Below are 15,741 nucleotides of genomic sequence, written 5' to 3' on the forward strand. Positions count from 1 at the left end.
TTTAAACGCGCATCTTCATGCTCAGCCCTTATGAAATCCTCGATCCAATCGAACTTCTATCGCAAGGTGAATACGGACGCCTTTGTGAGCGAACCGAAACCTATCAGAGTGCGATTCGAGCGAAATCTCAATGCCTTCATTACTAAATTGCTGAATTTGGTGCCACGACCCTTTACTTCGTTGGAATTGATTCGATGCAGAAAAAATATTAAAAAAAAGTTGTTTTCGTGACTTGTTTTTGCTTCGCCTGGTTTTGTAGTAAGTGATCTCATATTGAGATGGAATCGAATGTGCGAGGATACATCTCGGAGAAAACCCTAGGCAAGGATTACCAGTAGAAGAGCTTTGGAAAATGATTACATCGGGTGCTAGGCTTCTCAGCACAGCGCTAATGTTACCGATAGTACGGGTGTTCCTTTGGAAACGTAGGGGCTCTTGTCAGATTTATTATGAGTAGGAACGGCTCATTATGTTTTTTGTGGCTAGAATATAGAAACTGTGCAATATCAGTTACATTCTTCATTTTTTCCCAGAACTTTCTGCATCCAAACCTTTATTTGCCTTCTAACTCATGATAGTAACAGTCCTTGTACTTCGGAAACTATCAGTTGATTATAATGGAAGTTCTAAGCCAAAAAAGAAACGTAAACCCTAAACTCATTATGGCTCGTGAGTCTCCACGCAGACCGAATATGCCGTAAACTAAATCAGAGTTTCTTAAGGAAACTCGGTAAACGCGGTTAATCTGTCCGTAAACATAGCACTACAAGCTTTCGCATAAGTGATAAAATACAAAATGATGTTTGTAATTAGTACTTGCGGTACATGACTCAGCATTTCATTCAGTAAATCCATAAGTCTGTAGGTGGAAAGTTGGTTCACGATAAAGACGAAAAAGATAATGTAAACATTGTTTGCCATTTTTGATCGACATAAACCATAGAATGCCCCAGTTGCACACACCGCAGATGCAAATAAGCTAGTTGTTAACCGATGGACATAGCTGCTGTAATGTCGCAGCACCGATTATGTTTCTCTCAGGCCCTGAATGGATCAGCACACGTTGTTGCGCAGTCTTCTCGTTAGCAATCACCCCAGGTTGCGGAGTTTTATCGCGAATATGGACCAAACCACTGAATATCCGTTCTTATTCCGCTTGGATAGCTGCGAACATTCTATTGTACGAAAAATGCACGCATGCAAATTGTTCAGATGGTTAACAAGCGAACCTGTAACGTGCCGCCGGTGGTTTTGTGTGACGCGTCTCCTACCCATTTCGATGTAACGTGCTGCCGGTGTGTTCTATGGCCACGTTGAAACTGCTCCTTCCTCGCAATGCTGCGAGAGGGAGTCTTTTTCGATCCCTCAGGTGCTCTGCTCCCACTTGCCAGTGTCGGTAGATGCGCTAGCGTAGCTACGTCATCTAAAAACCCAGCCAGTCTCTCTTCTCTCACTTATAACGCATCTCCAACCTGGGTTTTTTTTTTGCGCATGCGCGTCGGGTCGCTCCGGACGAAATTTCTGCGTACACGGGTCCGTACGGTCTGCCTTTTGCCTTGCCGCAAAGAGTTCTGCTTTAATAGCGTTGTGCGCGGACAGTGATATGGTTTTAGAATGGCCAAGGTACTTGCACGTCAAGAACCTTGAGCACATAGGAGTTCAAATGAGGGTTGTGAGGGCATCGTGGCGAGCATATAGGATTTTATCAGGAGAATAATAAAGCGACCTCATTTTCAGGAACCGGGGTGATGGGAGAACTGGTGCACAGGAGAAAGGCAAGGCCTCGCCATGTAGGGCCCGCTGTTCGACAGCATGTTTTCTCTGGGCGGCCCATAGGGAATTTCACTTTGGATCTGGACTTTCGTAGCTTTAGAGTTGAAGCGGATCTGTACGAGGATGATGTTCCGCCTGGGCGTATCAAGGACTTGAGGGCGACACCAAAGACGAAATTGAGCGCCGACGGCCGACCGACTGTCACCTTCCAATGGACCTGTGGGGGAAACCACGGCTATGACGGCACAGGTCGGTAGCGGCCCGTTGTTATTATGGTGGAAAATTAGTTTAGCAGTATAACAACGCGGTGTGCACTTTTAAGTATAAGAGGCGGAGTTCGCGCTATGGGCTGCTCAACGGTTGCTTGTATAAACGCTCCTGGGAAAATCCCCCAAGAACCTAAGTCTGCTGATGTTTTCTGAAGGCTCGGGATCGTGTATCACTCGTTTTTGCGTATCTTTCTTCGCGTGGGTTTCCATGTCTTGTGACGCGAACTACTGCGACAGGCTGGCCACCATTCATGCGGTGACTTCCGCACATAGTCAAAGCTCTTCTCCGACTATACCTGTTCTACTCACGTGGCGTCGTTTGCACCTGTCACGCGGCACTCACGAGTCTGATCCTCGTTATATTCTGACAGAGGGCCGGGTCGTAGCTGAAGTTCCGATAAAAGCCACTTCAGAGAGCGGCGATGGGTGCACCCATTTCTGGGACAGTCGCCAATCTGACGATGGGGGCAATCGAGGTGCCTTCCCTTTTCTCTTTTGCACCGCAACCTGGAACGTTCCTACGCTTGCAAAAGAAATGAGTGCTAGAGTAGTTCCACATAAAAAAGACAAAGCATGCGCTTAATTGGAGCGCTAAAAATGTAGCAGGAGACTACGCAAGATGCCTAAGCACCTATATTATTGACGGGAACGGTTTCGCACCTCGTTCTTAAGTGCTGTGGTAGGTATTTTACTAACCATCTGCAAACTGCTGGCTGTCCACAATACCTGCGCATTGTAAGACAATTTTAAAGTTTGAATTATTCCTTGCCTACGTACCAAGGATTTGACATCGCGATGAGGGATTCCTGCCGGATAGGCTACTACTATCTGTCAGGCCAAGTTGAATGAATGGCCTACACTTCACAAACGTGAATATTGGGGGTGTGAAAATAACGTCCTCACGAAACCTCATAAGGGACATGAAGGTTTATGCTATTTTTTAAGAATGAAGATCATTGATAACGAAATGCTGTGTCCTTCACGCCTAATCATGTCTTTCAGCAACAGCTGGTGTAAACATTGCATTATTGCGGCACAAAGCTTCTCGGAAAAATTTAACGGGACAGAAACGATTTTAGATGAGTGCACATTCTCTGGCTCATAAAAAAGCCAGCATTTGATTTAGAGGGTAACCACAATAAATTTCAAAATAAATATCTGGAAATAGTTTTAATTTGGCACTAAACTTTCAGAAGTCTGAAACTTCCATGGTAGCGGACACTACCGTACGTATGCAAGTAGTACCTTTTGCTTCAACGCGTCATTCAGAAACAGCATAAAGGGGTTTTAAGAGTGCACTTTCCTATTGTTATAGCTTGGGAAAGGTTTTGAATGCATAACTTCAGGTCACGTGACCCTAAATGTGTTTTCGCTGGGCCTACTGCCATGCTTGGCAGCATTTTTTCTGGCAGCGTGCTTATGGGTACCAGCTCTAAAAGTTCTGCTTTCAAGCGTTCTATGGTCCTATCAGGGAAACCGTTTCAGTTGAAGTTGTTGTTAGTGATGCCCTTTTATTTGGCATAGAGAACCACTACTCCACAATAATTGGTTGTCTGTCCCTCTAAATCCCTGCTACTTGCTTTCTGCAATTTATTTGCTCCCACAGCTGCGGCCTTGGAGCTTCGCGGTGCCATCAACACAGACCAATTAGACCTGAAGTTCGACACCGCTCCTCTGGTGGACGCCAAGTCTGACGTGGTTAACGGATCGCTGGCGCCACAGCCCGCTCTCACGGAACAGGAGGCCGAAGTGGCCGTGCCCTACGCTCTACTGAAGGAGGCCATCACTGCCGGGAAAAACGTGGTAGAACTGCACTTCTCCATTTGCACCAAATCATCCACGAACATTTATTCAATGGTACGTGCACCGACCAAAATCGGTTTTGTTTCGATTCCCTTATTTGAATTGCATCTCTATTAGCACCTCTGTTTCTGCCCGGACTGGATATTTTGTTTAAATTTAGAGAAAGCTTATTTCGTGAAATTTGTCCATAGTTGGCCTTGCGCCGAAAAACACCAGCCATTATATCATCATCGTCATCATAAAATCTAGGCAAATGTGCCCTACGTAGAGAACCTTTTACTAGTGCCAGCCATGGAACTGTTAATGTTTCAGTCTTCGCATAGTCAGTGCGCATCGCAACCAGAAGGTGCTATTTACTGTCAGCGCTTTCACGCAATGAAAATGTTTCGTCTCTATCTGAAGATGGAATTGCCCGACTGAATAAATGGCTGAGAGATTCATCATTGTCCAGTCGGAGCTGCTGCACCTAGAGACGTTATACTTAGGGACCACATACACCGAAAGAAGTAAACAAGGCTTAAATGTGTTTTCAAAAGTTTGTGATTATCTCTCCGGCAGCTAAGATATCGATTTCCTTTTCTTCTGCCAAATGTTAATTCATACGAATGCTACCCATACAAATAACAAACCAGTAAGATGCAAATGTAGACTTTTGTGTTACCCTGGTGTTTTTACGAATTCTTCAGTATACGTGCGGGATATACGGAGTAATGTTTACTTACAAATGCCACCCATACAAAAGCGCAACACTCAACACAGGCAAAAAGGCAACAGACAAATGTAAGAAAGGCGACAGGACGAGCGCATTGGCGCCTTTCCCTTTCTATACAGTATTTTCGCGTTGTAAGCTAGGAATCTTACCAACTAGTGCCCAGTTTCAGTTCCATGGACATGATGGAAAATTTTAAGGATTTCACCATAAGACGCCTTAAAACAGGCAACGGAACTATTTGCATTTACTCCTCTAACTTAGAAGAAAGGTATAGGACGTTATACCAACGTCCAGCCAAGCTTCCAGCACTCTAGAGACATGAAATTCAAAATGGCAGAAATATTTTTATATACGCTGCTAAGTGATTGAAAAGGCTTAACTTTGATGAATAATTTTCTAATCACCCTCGAACGATAAAGATACCTGGCGGCCCTTTTCTGATATATTTAAGTTACTAAATATCCTAACATACCTTGAAGTTTCCGCCTAGTCAACACCCATTTGGCGAGCCCAAAATTGGGAGGAATTGAGTGTTTTTACGAACTCTTCAAAATTCGTTTATTCTGTTGATACATTCAATAGACTTTCGCTTACAAATATTACCCGTGCCAATGCTTTTGTTTACACCTGAGCGGAGAGATTTGTCGAAATTACACTCCAAAAGAAATAAACACTGGCTAGAATGTGGATTCTGGGCCAAGACTTATAAGCTGCCCCTTGAGGCTTGAAATTTCGGAAGCTCACGATCATTATGAGGTTGGATCTGAAAGATGCTTCATTGTTTGAATCCAGGCCTTCTTGGCATTGGAAAACGGCTATCGTGCTTTCATCAGAAATCCATCATCTCGAAGCCCGTTCGGATACCCAAAACATTTTTGCTGATACAAGGAACCCATAGATATGTATCAAACCTCGTCTACAATGTTTCCTCAAATAAAATCTCTAGCGGTGCTAACCCGAATTGCACTTGAAATTTTCAGAGCACATGATAATTATGGCATCGTATCTCAGAGATGCTCATTATTGGAATCCAGGCCTGCTTGGTAGTGAAAAACGTTATCATCTTTTTATCAGAAATTTAAGATCTCGCAGGCCCCTTCGGATACCTGAAACGTTTTTGCTGATATAGGAAACTGGTAGACATGTTTAAAAACTCTTCTACAATTTTTTCCTCAAATGAAACCCCCAATCCTGCTAACTTGGATTAGACGAAGTCATAGATATTTACGGTTTGGTCAATATGTGATCAGCCCGTCGATATATCCAGTTGACGGTTTGCTTTCAAACGCTACCCATGCCAATGACCTCGGAGCAGTTTCACAATGTCGTGCACAGGAACATGTAAAGAGGCGAGCAGCTTTCTGAAAAAAAAAGCGTTTCTAGGGAAGTGAATCAGGCCAATTTGTGATAATAAAGACGAACCAAACGTGCAGTACCCAGAGACTCCAAATTGCGGAGTACATTCCTATCCATCAAGACCTAAATGCCTAATAACGTTTCGTTCTGTTAGATATTACACCCTAAACGGGTTAAAGGGCATAAAAGCTTTTGTTGAAAGTTTTTAATTTTCTTTCAACACCGTTCAGATATGAAACTACCGTTTGTTTGTAAAACTCAGGAATGTCCAGAACAAAATTTTAGGGTTGGTTTTAAAACAACTGCTGAGTAATTAGAGCTGGATTGGAGGCCGAAATACCCGCTTTCACGAGTGCCGGTTCCTCAACAAGTGTAAGACACGCTGATGTATTAACGAACTTGGACATTGCGTGACTACTGCTAGCAGGTATGCATGTTGGCGTGTACTGGAAATGCTCGTTTGCGAGTGACTTGAGGCTTTACTTAAGATTTACGAATAGCAGAAATGACGTTGAAGAACAACCCCCCGCGGTGGATCACTGGCTGAGACGTGGGACTGCTGAGCACAGACGACGCGGGTACGATTCCCGGCCGCGGCGGCCGCGTTTCTGGTGGAGGCGAAAAGCAAAGAGGCCTGAGTGTACGAGATTTCTTCGCACGCTAATGGTCCCCAGGTGGTCACAATAAATCCGGAGCCCTCCACTATGGCGCCCCTCATCGCGTGCATTTCGTCGGTGCGTTAACAACAACAATCAATCACCCAATCACAATCAACGTTGAACAACGGTCTTAACCATGAAGTGCTCTAGCTGCTAGAAGAACCCACTCGCACGCAATTTAGTGATGATGGCGCGTGCTGGGTAGTGCTCCATCGTCGTCGTCTTGGCTGCGGAATCTCGCATCAACAGTTCATTCACATGCGTGTTGTCTTTGGGATCTTCAACCGTTCCCGTTACAAAACCAGTGGCAATATGTCTTGTTCACAGGGAAACATATATTTATTCCGATGTTTTAGCCGAGATATAGGTCATAGCTGAAGGTCACATTTTAAGGTGGCGAAGTTGTTTAACTGCCTTTAGTTTAAGCGGGCTCAACATATGCACCCTGTTTATGCACACTTTACTAAAGCCAATGGTATTAAAAATTGTGACACTATGCCATGATGAGTCTTTCTGGCTACTCAAGTAGGTCTCATTTAGAGTATTTTTTGTCATTTAGCGGACCTAAATTTATCTTTACGCCCATGCATAAAACGTAGCATGAATTTCTGCTTTTAAATCGTTGTTTCATGGACCTCTACGAATGTGATTATATAGCTTTGCGGTTATGTAGCTTAGTGCTAGGCCTCAGAGTGCGCGCACATTTTTCTTGTCAACGACCTTGCAGTACCTACGTACTAATTCATTGTGCCATTCATAAACTTTGTTGACTGACTATTGGGCCATTTAATGACCTCGTTGTCTGAATGAAGTGGTTGATGTTGCTTTGGCTTTTGTCCAGTATTGTGTGAGTGCGAACCTTGTGCTAGGAATCTGACTCAATTGTCTTTGACCACGTAGTTAAGTCTGTTGCCCTTAATTTCTGTGGAACTGAGTAAATAAGTTTCCTCGGAATTTAAATAACCACAAAATGACGCTTTTCTATTGATATCAAGTGCACAAGGAAACTTTGCAGACGAACCGACTTTCAATTGTTTTGGAAAACACGTGCTGTCTCGAGGGAATAAACACGAAAGTCAAACGTATGATGGTGCAGGACTTTTTTCCCATTTTATCTTGCAGCTGTCCAACATTGTGACCGTCAACGTGCAAATACCACCCGACATCAAGGTGCCGACATCCACGAATCCTCCTCTGACTCCATCGACATCCAAGGAAGAAGAGACTAAACTCACGCTGAAGAAAACTCCTCCACCGCCACCGGCGACCACCACGAGAAGAGGGACTACATCCACCCAGGTGAAAGAAGACCGCGATGCCGAGAAAGGAAAAGATGGGGGAGGGAAAGGGAGTGATGATACTACTGACAAGGAGGGGAACTCCCCAGACAGCATGACTTACGCGGTCCTGTTTGCCATTCTTGCGGCATTCGGATTGATGCTGTGTTTAGGCATGGCGCTGTGCATGCCGACACGAGAAGAGCAGACGGCGTTTCCTTGAGGTTTGCGTTACCCGGCCAAGTGTCCCCGTGCTTTTGTTCAGTTTTCAACACGGCAAGCAACTCTTTCGCCGCCTGGTCAATATGTTGCAATGAATGGATTAAACATTTATTTCCTCCAGAGACTGGCTTGTAGCTGGCCCTTGCCGGTCCAACGCGGTAGTTCTCCTCCCTCCTGCAAACCTCTAGCGGTCGCTTCTGTCTTCACGCGGTTCACCAGATTCTTCTGTCTCTCCGCATAATCGTGGACACGCAGTGCCGCGCACTTTTTACCGCCGTCGTGTTCGCGGGTTATACAAAAAACCTCACACTGAAATTTTTCGACTTCCAATGAATGTCCAAGTTGTGTCGTATTTTTTCTACCCCCCTTGCCGGTTTCAGCAAAATCGGGTTCAGAAAAATATTGATAACGTTTTGTTAATTTAATTATTTCAACATTTGTCGCTACAAACACGCGCATACACGCAATAACCATATACCGCATCTGCCCCGCGCAATTGCAGTTTCGCTACCCTTACTACCATATACCCGACATGTTTCCGTGCATGATTTTAGAGTTCCCTTGCGAGGACCGCCACCAAGACCCAACAAACGATATATGAGACTCCTAACAAATTAACGTGAGTTTTTGGGCGAGTTGATACTACATTCAATTCTTTGCTTTCAGCGTAACTAACAAGATGAAGGACGAAGAGTGGCTACAGGGACAACGCTCACTTCCAACTAAAAATTTATTTCGGAAAACACAAATTTAAGTATTCACACATGAGCCGGGCAGTGCCAACAAAGCCTGGAAACCAGCAGGCGCTGCACATAATGAATGTAACCACCGTATCTATACAAAAACAGCACACACGAAAGGCGTGATTTAGCACGTGGGGAACACCTTCGCAGAGAACAGACGACCCAGTTCATTTTCTCAAAGGCTGCGGGAAGGCATGCTCGCGAAGGCGCCGCCAAGGCGTGCCATTTCAGAGGTTTCCGGTTGGGCCGTGCGTAAGGATTGTGCCCTGTTTACAATGACTGAGTGGTTGTTTTTAGGAGCACTCAATACGAGAGATAGTAGAAGCACGTCTTGGCGTCGCACCCGTGATCATTCCGTCACTCATCAGAAAAATATCTGGGTTATCTGTTCTCCGCGACGGTTCTCCCCACGCGCTAAATCGCTCCTTTCTTGTGTGTTGTTTTTATCACGAAAGTGTTTACCCACCTTGTTGGCTCTTTGGCTAAGGTGTTGCACTGCTGAGTACAATGTCGAGGGTTCGATTCCCGGCTTCTGCTGCCGCTTTTCTGAGGGAGGCGAAAAGCAAAAACGGCCATGTGCACGAGATTTCGGCTCACGTTAAAGATCCCCAGGTGGTCAATATTAATCCGGAGCCCACCACTACGGCGAGCCTCATCGCCTGCATTGCGCCGGCGCGCTCTACCATACAATCAATCAACGCGAAAGTGTTTTATGCCGGGGTGCACAAAGATCTCACGACGTCATATTCGTCACGGAAATGAGGTCGCCGGTAAACTTCGACTGATGTAACTGCGCTGCGATTCGAGCCACGAACTCTTTCGCCATGGCGGGAGGTTGGAAACGCTCTCCTGACTGCGCTATGAACACGCGTGAATAGGACGACAAAGGCGCCCTATATCTTTCGATGATGATTGTGCCATCTAGGAGAGGCGAAGCGAAGTAGCGCACCACGACGCTAAGGAGCGCCGCGCGTTGGCGCCCTGATGCCAGCGACTACGTGTACAGGAGACGGGCAGCATAAGCTGCGGGGAAGCTGACTTGCATCGGACCAGCGGACCGTGACACGGACCTTAACCGTAAATGAGCAGCGGAGCATCAGGCGGTCCGCTGCTCATTTACTGTTCGCTGCTCATTTCGCTGCAGCGGACCGTGTGATCACCAAACGATTCGCTGACAACCCGTTTGGTTTCGTTCGCACGGATGGTTTGCGAGCACCTGTGGTTTCAGTAGAATTTACGCAATGTTAAGGAGAGTGCAATCCAGTGTCGACGCCGATGCGTATAAGGGTGCCATACAGACAAAATATAAATAGCGACGTGCTTAGTTCATATCGATGTACAATAAACATTCAACTGCTCCTGTGCAGGCACATTTTACTTTCGTGTTTTACCTGTTTCTATGAAAGAGGGCACAACCACATTTCTTCTATAGATACCGGGGTTAGGTTAATGTGTGCAGTGCCTGCTGACTTCAAGGCTTGTGCGCACAGCCCGCCCGATGTGTAAATACTTAAATTTATGTTTTCCGAGATAAACTATAATTGGGAAATCAGCACTTGCCCGGGTAGCCACACTCTTCGTCCTTCGTCTTGTTATTCGCGCTGTAAGCAATAACGGCGTAACAACCCTGACTGCCGCATCACAAGATAATGCCTCTGCTTTAACAGAACAGCTTCGAGGTGCTCCTATAGGCGTGAGGGTTTTGGAACTTTTGCGGGCAGAAAGTTTAAAAAAAATCCCTGGTCATCTGCACTAACGTGAAACCTGGGGAGAACCAAATCATTCAGTGTACGATTGTATTGTTGGAGCGTTGGCGTTTTTACCCACGGATATGATACCGTAACGTTGAAACCTAGGGAGGAGCGAAGCATGCAGTGTAGTAGTGTATTCTTGGCGTCCTGGTGTTTTTGCTCAGAAATGAAACTATTGGGGGTATACAGCTAGCGTGTTTCCAAACGCTTCGCTGCACAGAGCACCCACGTGACATGTGGGATGTCAATGCGCGTGCGATTCTTTTGAGTACCTGCTAAAAGGATCCCAATGTTTGGGCTCTGTGGCCTCGATGTAGAGTACTGAATACTGGATCTGATGGCGTGGGTTCGAGCCCCAGTAGGTGTACTTCTTAGCTGTTTTTTTTCATTGCTTACCTTTTTTTCTAACTTAATTTTTTTCTAAATGCAAATTTACGTGTTGTTTTTTTTACTAATATTTATTCTGTATGTTTTAGGTTGCTTTAGGTTTCCGGCGCAGGCAATGACAAAATTCAATTACTGTTCTGCATCACTCGAACAGACATGTTACGTGGATGCTCTGTGCAGCGAAGCGTTTGGAAATACGCATACAGGTATACAGCTTTGCTGTAGGTCTCATGTCTTTGAAGCACGAAGAGGTCTAGCGTGAAGGGCTGGAAGACTAGGGTCAAGGTGTTTTAGTACCGTGACTACAGGATACTACGACGACATGAGACGACGGCGACATGATACGCCGACAGACAGAACCCCTATGTGACGCCCCTAAAAGACTTTTTCAGGGGTTTAGGGGGCTCAGAGCAGCTGCGCAATCGTGGAAGCAGTGTCAAACGGCATTCAGTATCTAAGACAATATCCTTTCGTTGGGGGAACTGCGCTCTTCTATGCAACTCCACCGGTGAGAAACAACGGATAGTGTTTGTCTGACCTCCGCCGACCCCCCCTCCTCCACTGCCCTGGTAACCTTTTGCGAACTTCTGGAAGCTCAGAGGCAACACCAGTGATCCAGAGCCCCTGTTCACCAGCTATGTCCACCGGTGGCGAGGGGTTTAAAGGGGCCATGAAGCAAAATACAAGTTTAGTTCAATATGAAGGCAGTTTTGTACCCACAACGAGATCAAGTTTACCACAAACCTCAAATATTCGCAATACAATAACAACATATGGAACACTGGCGCCTCCCTAAGCATTTTCCGGCAATTTGTCTGTGACGTCACATCATCTTGTTTGGGCGATTGGTGGCCGCCGAGTGAAGCCAGCGCCAAAAAAGGCACTGGAAAAGATTTTATTATGGCCTACATTTCTGTTTGATCGTTCTACTTGAATGTGCAGCGTTAAATTAACGCACTGATTACATATTTTTTATGTCGCTCATAACACGTCCCTTCCGTCCATATTACGTCCCTATCGCGCGAACATCTGAGTTTCTTCCATATAATGCGCCTTTTTTGGTAAAAAAAACCGTTTTTGTAGCTGGAACGGAGCTGAGTAATCTACAATGTTACCGTTCTCCAGGGGAGATGCTTCTGCTCTTTCGCCCAAGATTCACTGGAGTTTTCAGCGATCTACGTGGGCTACTGCGCCGCAAAATTACGTTCCGCTTCACTGCATAGAGCAGCACGGGAACCTTAGGGTGTCTCGACGGACTCTCCAAGAATGATGAGGCGGCTCTTCTCTGTGTGCGGCTAAATGTCGGTTGCACAAGTTATTTTCTCTTCAACATGGAACACGCCGCTTCCACCTCTGCACTCTTTGTGGCGTGCCTAATTACTTCAACCACGTACTATGTAAATGTGCTTGGTATTCAGCAGCTTGGACGTCTCTTTTAGTGCCCTTGGGCCAGCGCCTTTCTACAGGACTAACGCTAAGTGACATGTTACATTCTTGGTCTAGCTCAACGCGAGCAACTCGAGCGACAAAAGCTCCATCAACTTTCCTGCGAAGCACAGGACTCTATCAGACTATTAAAGGGACCCTACAATACTTTCCATAAGTTATTTCACTCTTTCCTTCCCGTTTGTAACCACTACGAAAGGTATAGTTATCGCCGGTACGGAGCGGCACTGCGTGATTTGCTGCTCGCGCCAGATACGCCTTCCATTTCTGCTCTATTTTTGTCGCTTTTTAAAGCTGCATCGCAAAGCGTTCATTGCTGCAACTTAAGGAAAACCGGCCAAGAACCGCTACATGGCGTCAGTGACGTAATTCGAGCCGTCGAAGAACGTGAAGACCGGGAAAGAAAGGAAAATCTGTTGAGTGAGTTTACAAGTCATCAGATGGGCATAGAGCAGTAATTTTTGGATCAGGTACGTTGTGACCGGATAATCAAAGTACTCGGCCGTGTTGAAGGAGTACGTTCTGCAAGTATACATGATTAACTAAGTTGAAGAAAGTGTTGCAGAGTCTCTTTAATGCGTTGCATTTTTTTTCTCAAGGGTACTCGCTCGGGCCGAGAGGGATGCCGCGGCAAGCCGCGATATCCCCTATATGTTCAATCTGAAAATGAGGCAACTATTTGTATCCCTTTCAGGGATCGAGAGCGTTAATCATACGATATATGGAGACGACATCACCATATATTGTGCCGGAGTCAGCGAAGGGGACGTGAAATTGAATCGACTGAAGGCGGTAGACCGAACCAAAACTTTTCTCGAGGGCGCAGGGCTAAGCTGACGAAGAACAAGTCTCAGATACTTCTCTACAGATCGGTTTTAAAAGGCCCCAGCCGCCATCGGTGAAAGCCGCTGAGAGAGGTAAACATCAAGCTTCCCAGCAGGAGTAGTGCCAACATTCCTAGGGTAGACACTCTAAGAGTCCTCAGAATGTCCATGTAACCTAACAGAGTTAACAATACCACACTCCGCGAAATCACAACTAAGACGGAGTGCATGATCGGCCTGATATCTAGAAGCTCCAATAAGAGGGGAGGTCTGAAGGAGGATAACGTTTTTAGACTCTTCCACACATTCCGCACGAGCCACACGGTCTACGTGGCTGCAATGCACATGTGGTACGCCTCCGAAATGAATAAATTGGAAACTGTAATTCAAAGGAGCACCAAGAAAGTGTTGCGAGTTCCGGGAAATGCCAGCACAGAACGTTTTCTCCAGCTGGGTGCACATAGCACACTCGAAGAAATCATTGACGCCCAGGAAACGGCCAAGTATCACGCCTTTCTAGCGCACCCATAAGGTGGGAGACCCTCGCGTTCTGCGGAGTCGGCCCCACCGTAGTTGAGGAACGTAAATGTGCTATGTGGGACAACCTAACAGACAACATCATGGTTGCTCCTTTTCCTAAGAACGTACACCCGCAACACAATGCCGCTAGACGCAGAGCATGGGCTGTGGTACTGCTCGGGACAATTAAGGACTCCCCTCACACGGTCAGCATCGTGGATCCGGCTCACTATGGGCGCACATCTAGCTTCGTCGCAACGGTAGTCAATCTCGAAAGCCATGTCACTTGTGCTGTCACTATCAGAGGCTCCACCCCGGATAGGGCGGAGCATGCAGCGACCTTTATGCCTCTCCTAGACGGAGAGAACTCAAATCTTCACTTATTCTAGGGCGGTTGACACGGCATTTGCCTCTGGCTCCGTCGCCGAAGATCGACTTCTCGACTTCCAGCTCGATTCTCTCGCCAACCTGAGCGACATCGCACACATCCAAGCGCGCGCATTAACCCACCGCGCGGAGGCGAATGCGAGTCGAGGTTTACTTCAACCTAGGATTCTCGAGTTCCCAGACATTCTTTACACCTTTGATGAGGTAACTAAGCACTATTTGATGTGATAGGGTGTAAAAATCAAAAGACTATGGACACTCCACTAGAGGTGTGCGGCGCAACAAAGACATGATGGTTGAATGGTATCGTGATGACGAAGAGGAAAGCGGAGGAGGGGAAAGAAGACGTTGAGAATCGGAGGGCAGCGCAGCGCAGTCACTGTTAGTGATGAAGTCGTAAGGTTCTGCGGCCTGTCGACCGGACGGCCAGAACCACGCTGTCCTGCGTCTGTCGACCGGACAGTCAGGCACCACGTTCGCACCCTCCACAACAGGCCGAGGAAGCATCGTGCCGCAGCTCTCTGCATCCGCTGCTTCACCTGACAACACAGATGTCTCCACTTCGCCTCTGCAACCACAGCGAGACTTGTTGAATCGTAAGACTGCACCCGTTCCACTTCGTTTATCGGTTACGAATTGGACTGTTCCGTTGTCCGCATCATTTCCGCCACCTGAACATTTCAACCGTACTTTGTATCCGTTTGTGTTGCACCTCCCGGCATCTTTATTGTCTGTCATAAATGTTCTTCCTCGCATAGTTACGAAACCCCGTGCTGCAGTCTCTGATCGGTACATCCGAGTACCTCGTCTCGAGTCTCCGAAACCTCATAACATCACAAGTGGCGTTCGCGACAGGACTCTCCCATAAAACCTTGGAGAGTCAGGCTCAGAGAAGTGGAAAGGATCTACAGGGTTGAGATTGTTAACACGGGGCTCGAGGAACTGGAAAAGCTTATTGCTGATGGAGTCCAACTGGGACTCAAAGGGCCGGAACTTCGCATGTGGGTCGAAAGTGAGCATTCGAGATTGAAAGCGCAGCGTGAAGAGAAAAAGGAAAGGTTAAAGCACAGCGCGAAGCTGAAATGCAGGCGTTGAAGGATGCCCACGAAAAACACCTTGCAGAGCTGAACCACCAGTTAGCAATTCTCGAAAACTTGTATACGAGAAAGGTGCCTGAAGCCTCTCTGGTTACGAACATGGTTGCCGGACATAACAAGTTGGAAGATGTTCGCGAAGGAGGCAGTAAAGTACATCTTCCCAGGCCAGAAAGTGACAAAAGTTCTTCTCAAGGAACCTTTGGAGGAGGCCTCCATAATGGTGGCAAAATACTGCCTAATGAGAAACCCAGTTTCAAGTTCGAAACAAAAATAGTCCCTCAAGAGGTCCAAGCTAGGTGTCCAAAAAGCAGATCTCTGAATGTTGATGACTCCGAATCATCAGGCATTGCGGTGAAAGAAGCTGCAGCTATAGGCGCAGCGATCACTCAAATAGACACAGCGTTTTTCTCAGTGTACAAAAGAGCTGAAGCTTCCAAAACTGAGTGCTCTGACATTCAATACAGCCAGCCCCGGAGGGAGCCCCAACTTTCTCCAGAGGTGAAGAAAATGCGGGAA

This window comes from Haemaphysalis longicornis, unplaced genomic scaffold, assembly GCF_048455015.1.
Source record: "Haemaphysalis longicornis isolate Haplotype H1 unplaced genomic scaffold, Haemaphysalis longicornis Haplotype H1 scaffold_9, whole genome shotgun sequence".
NCBI lineage: Eukaryota > Metazoa > Arthropoda > Arachnida > Ixodida > Ixodidae > Haemaphysalis > Haemaphysalis longicornis.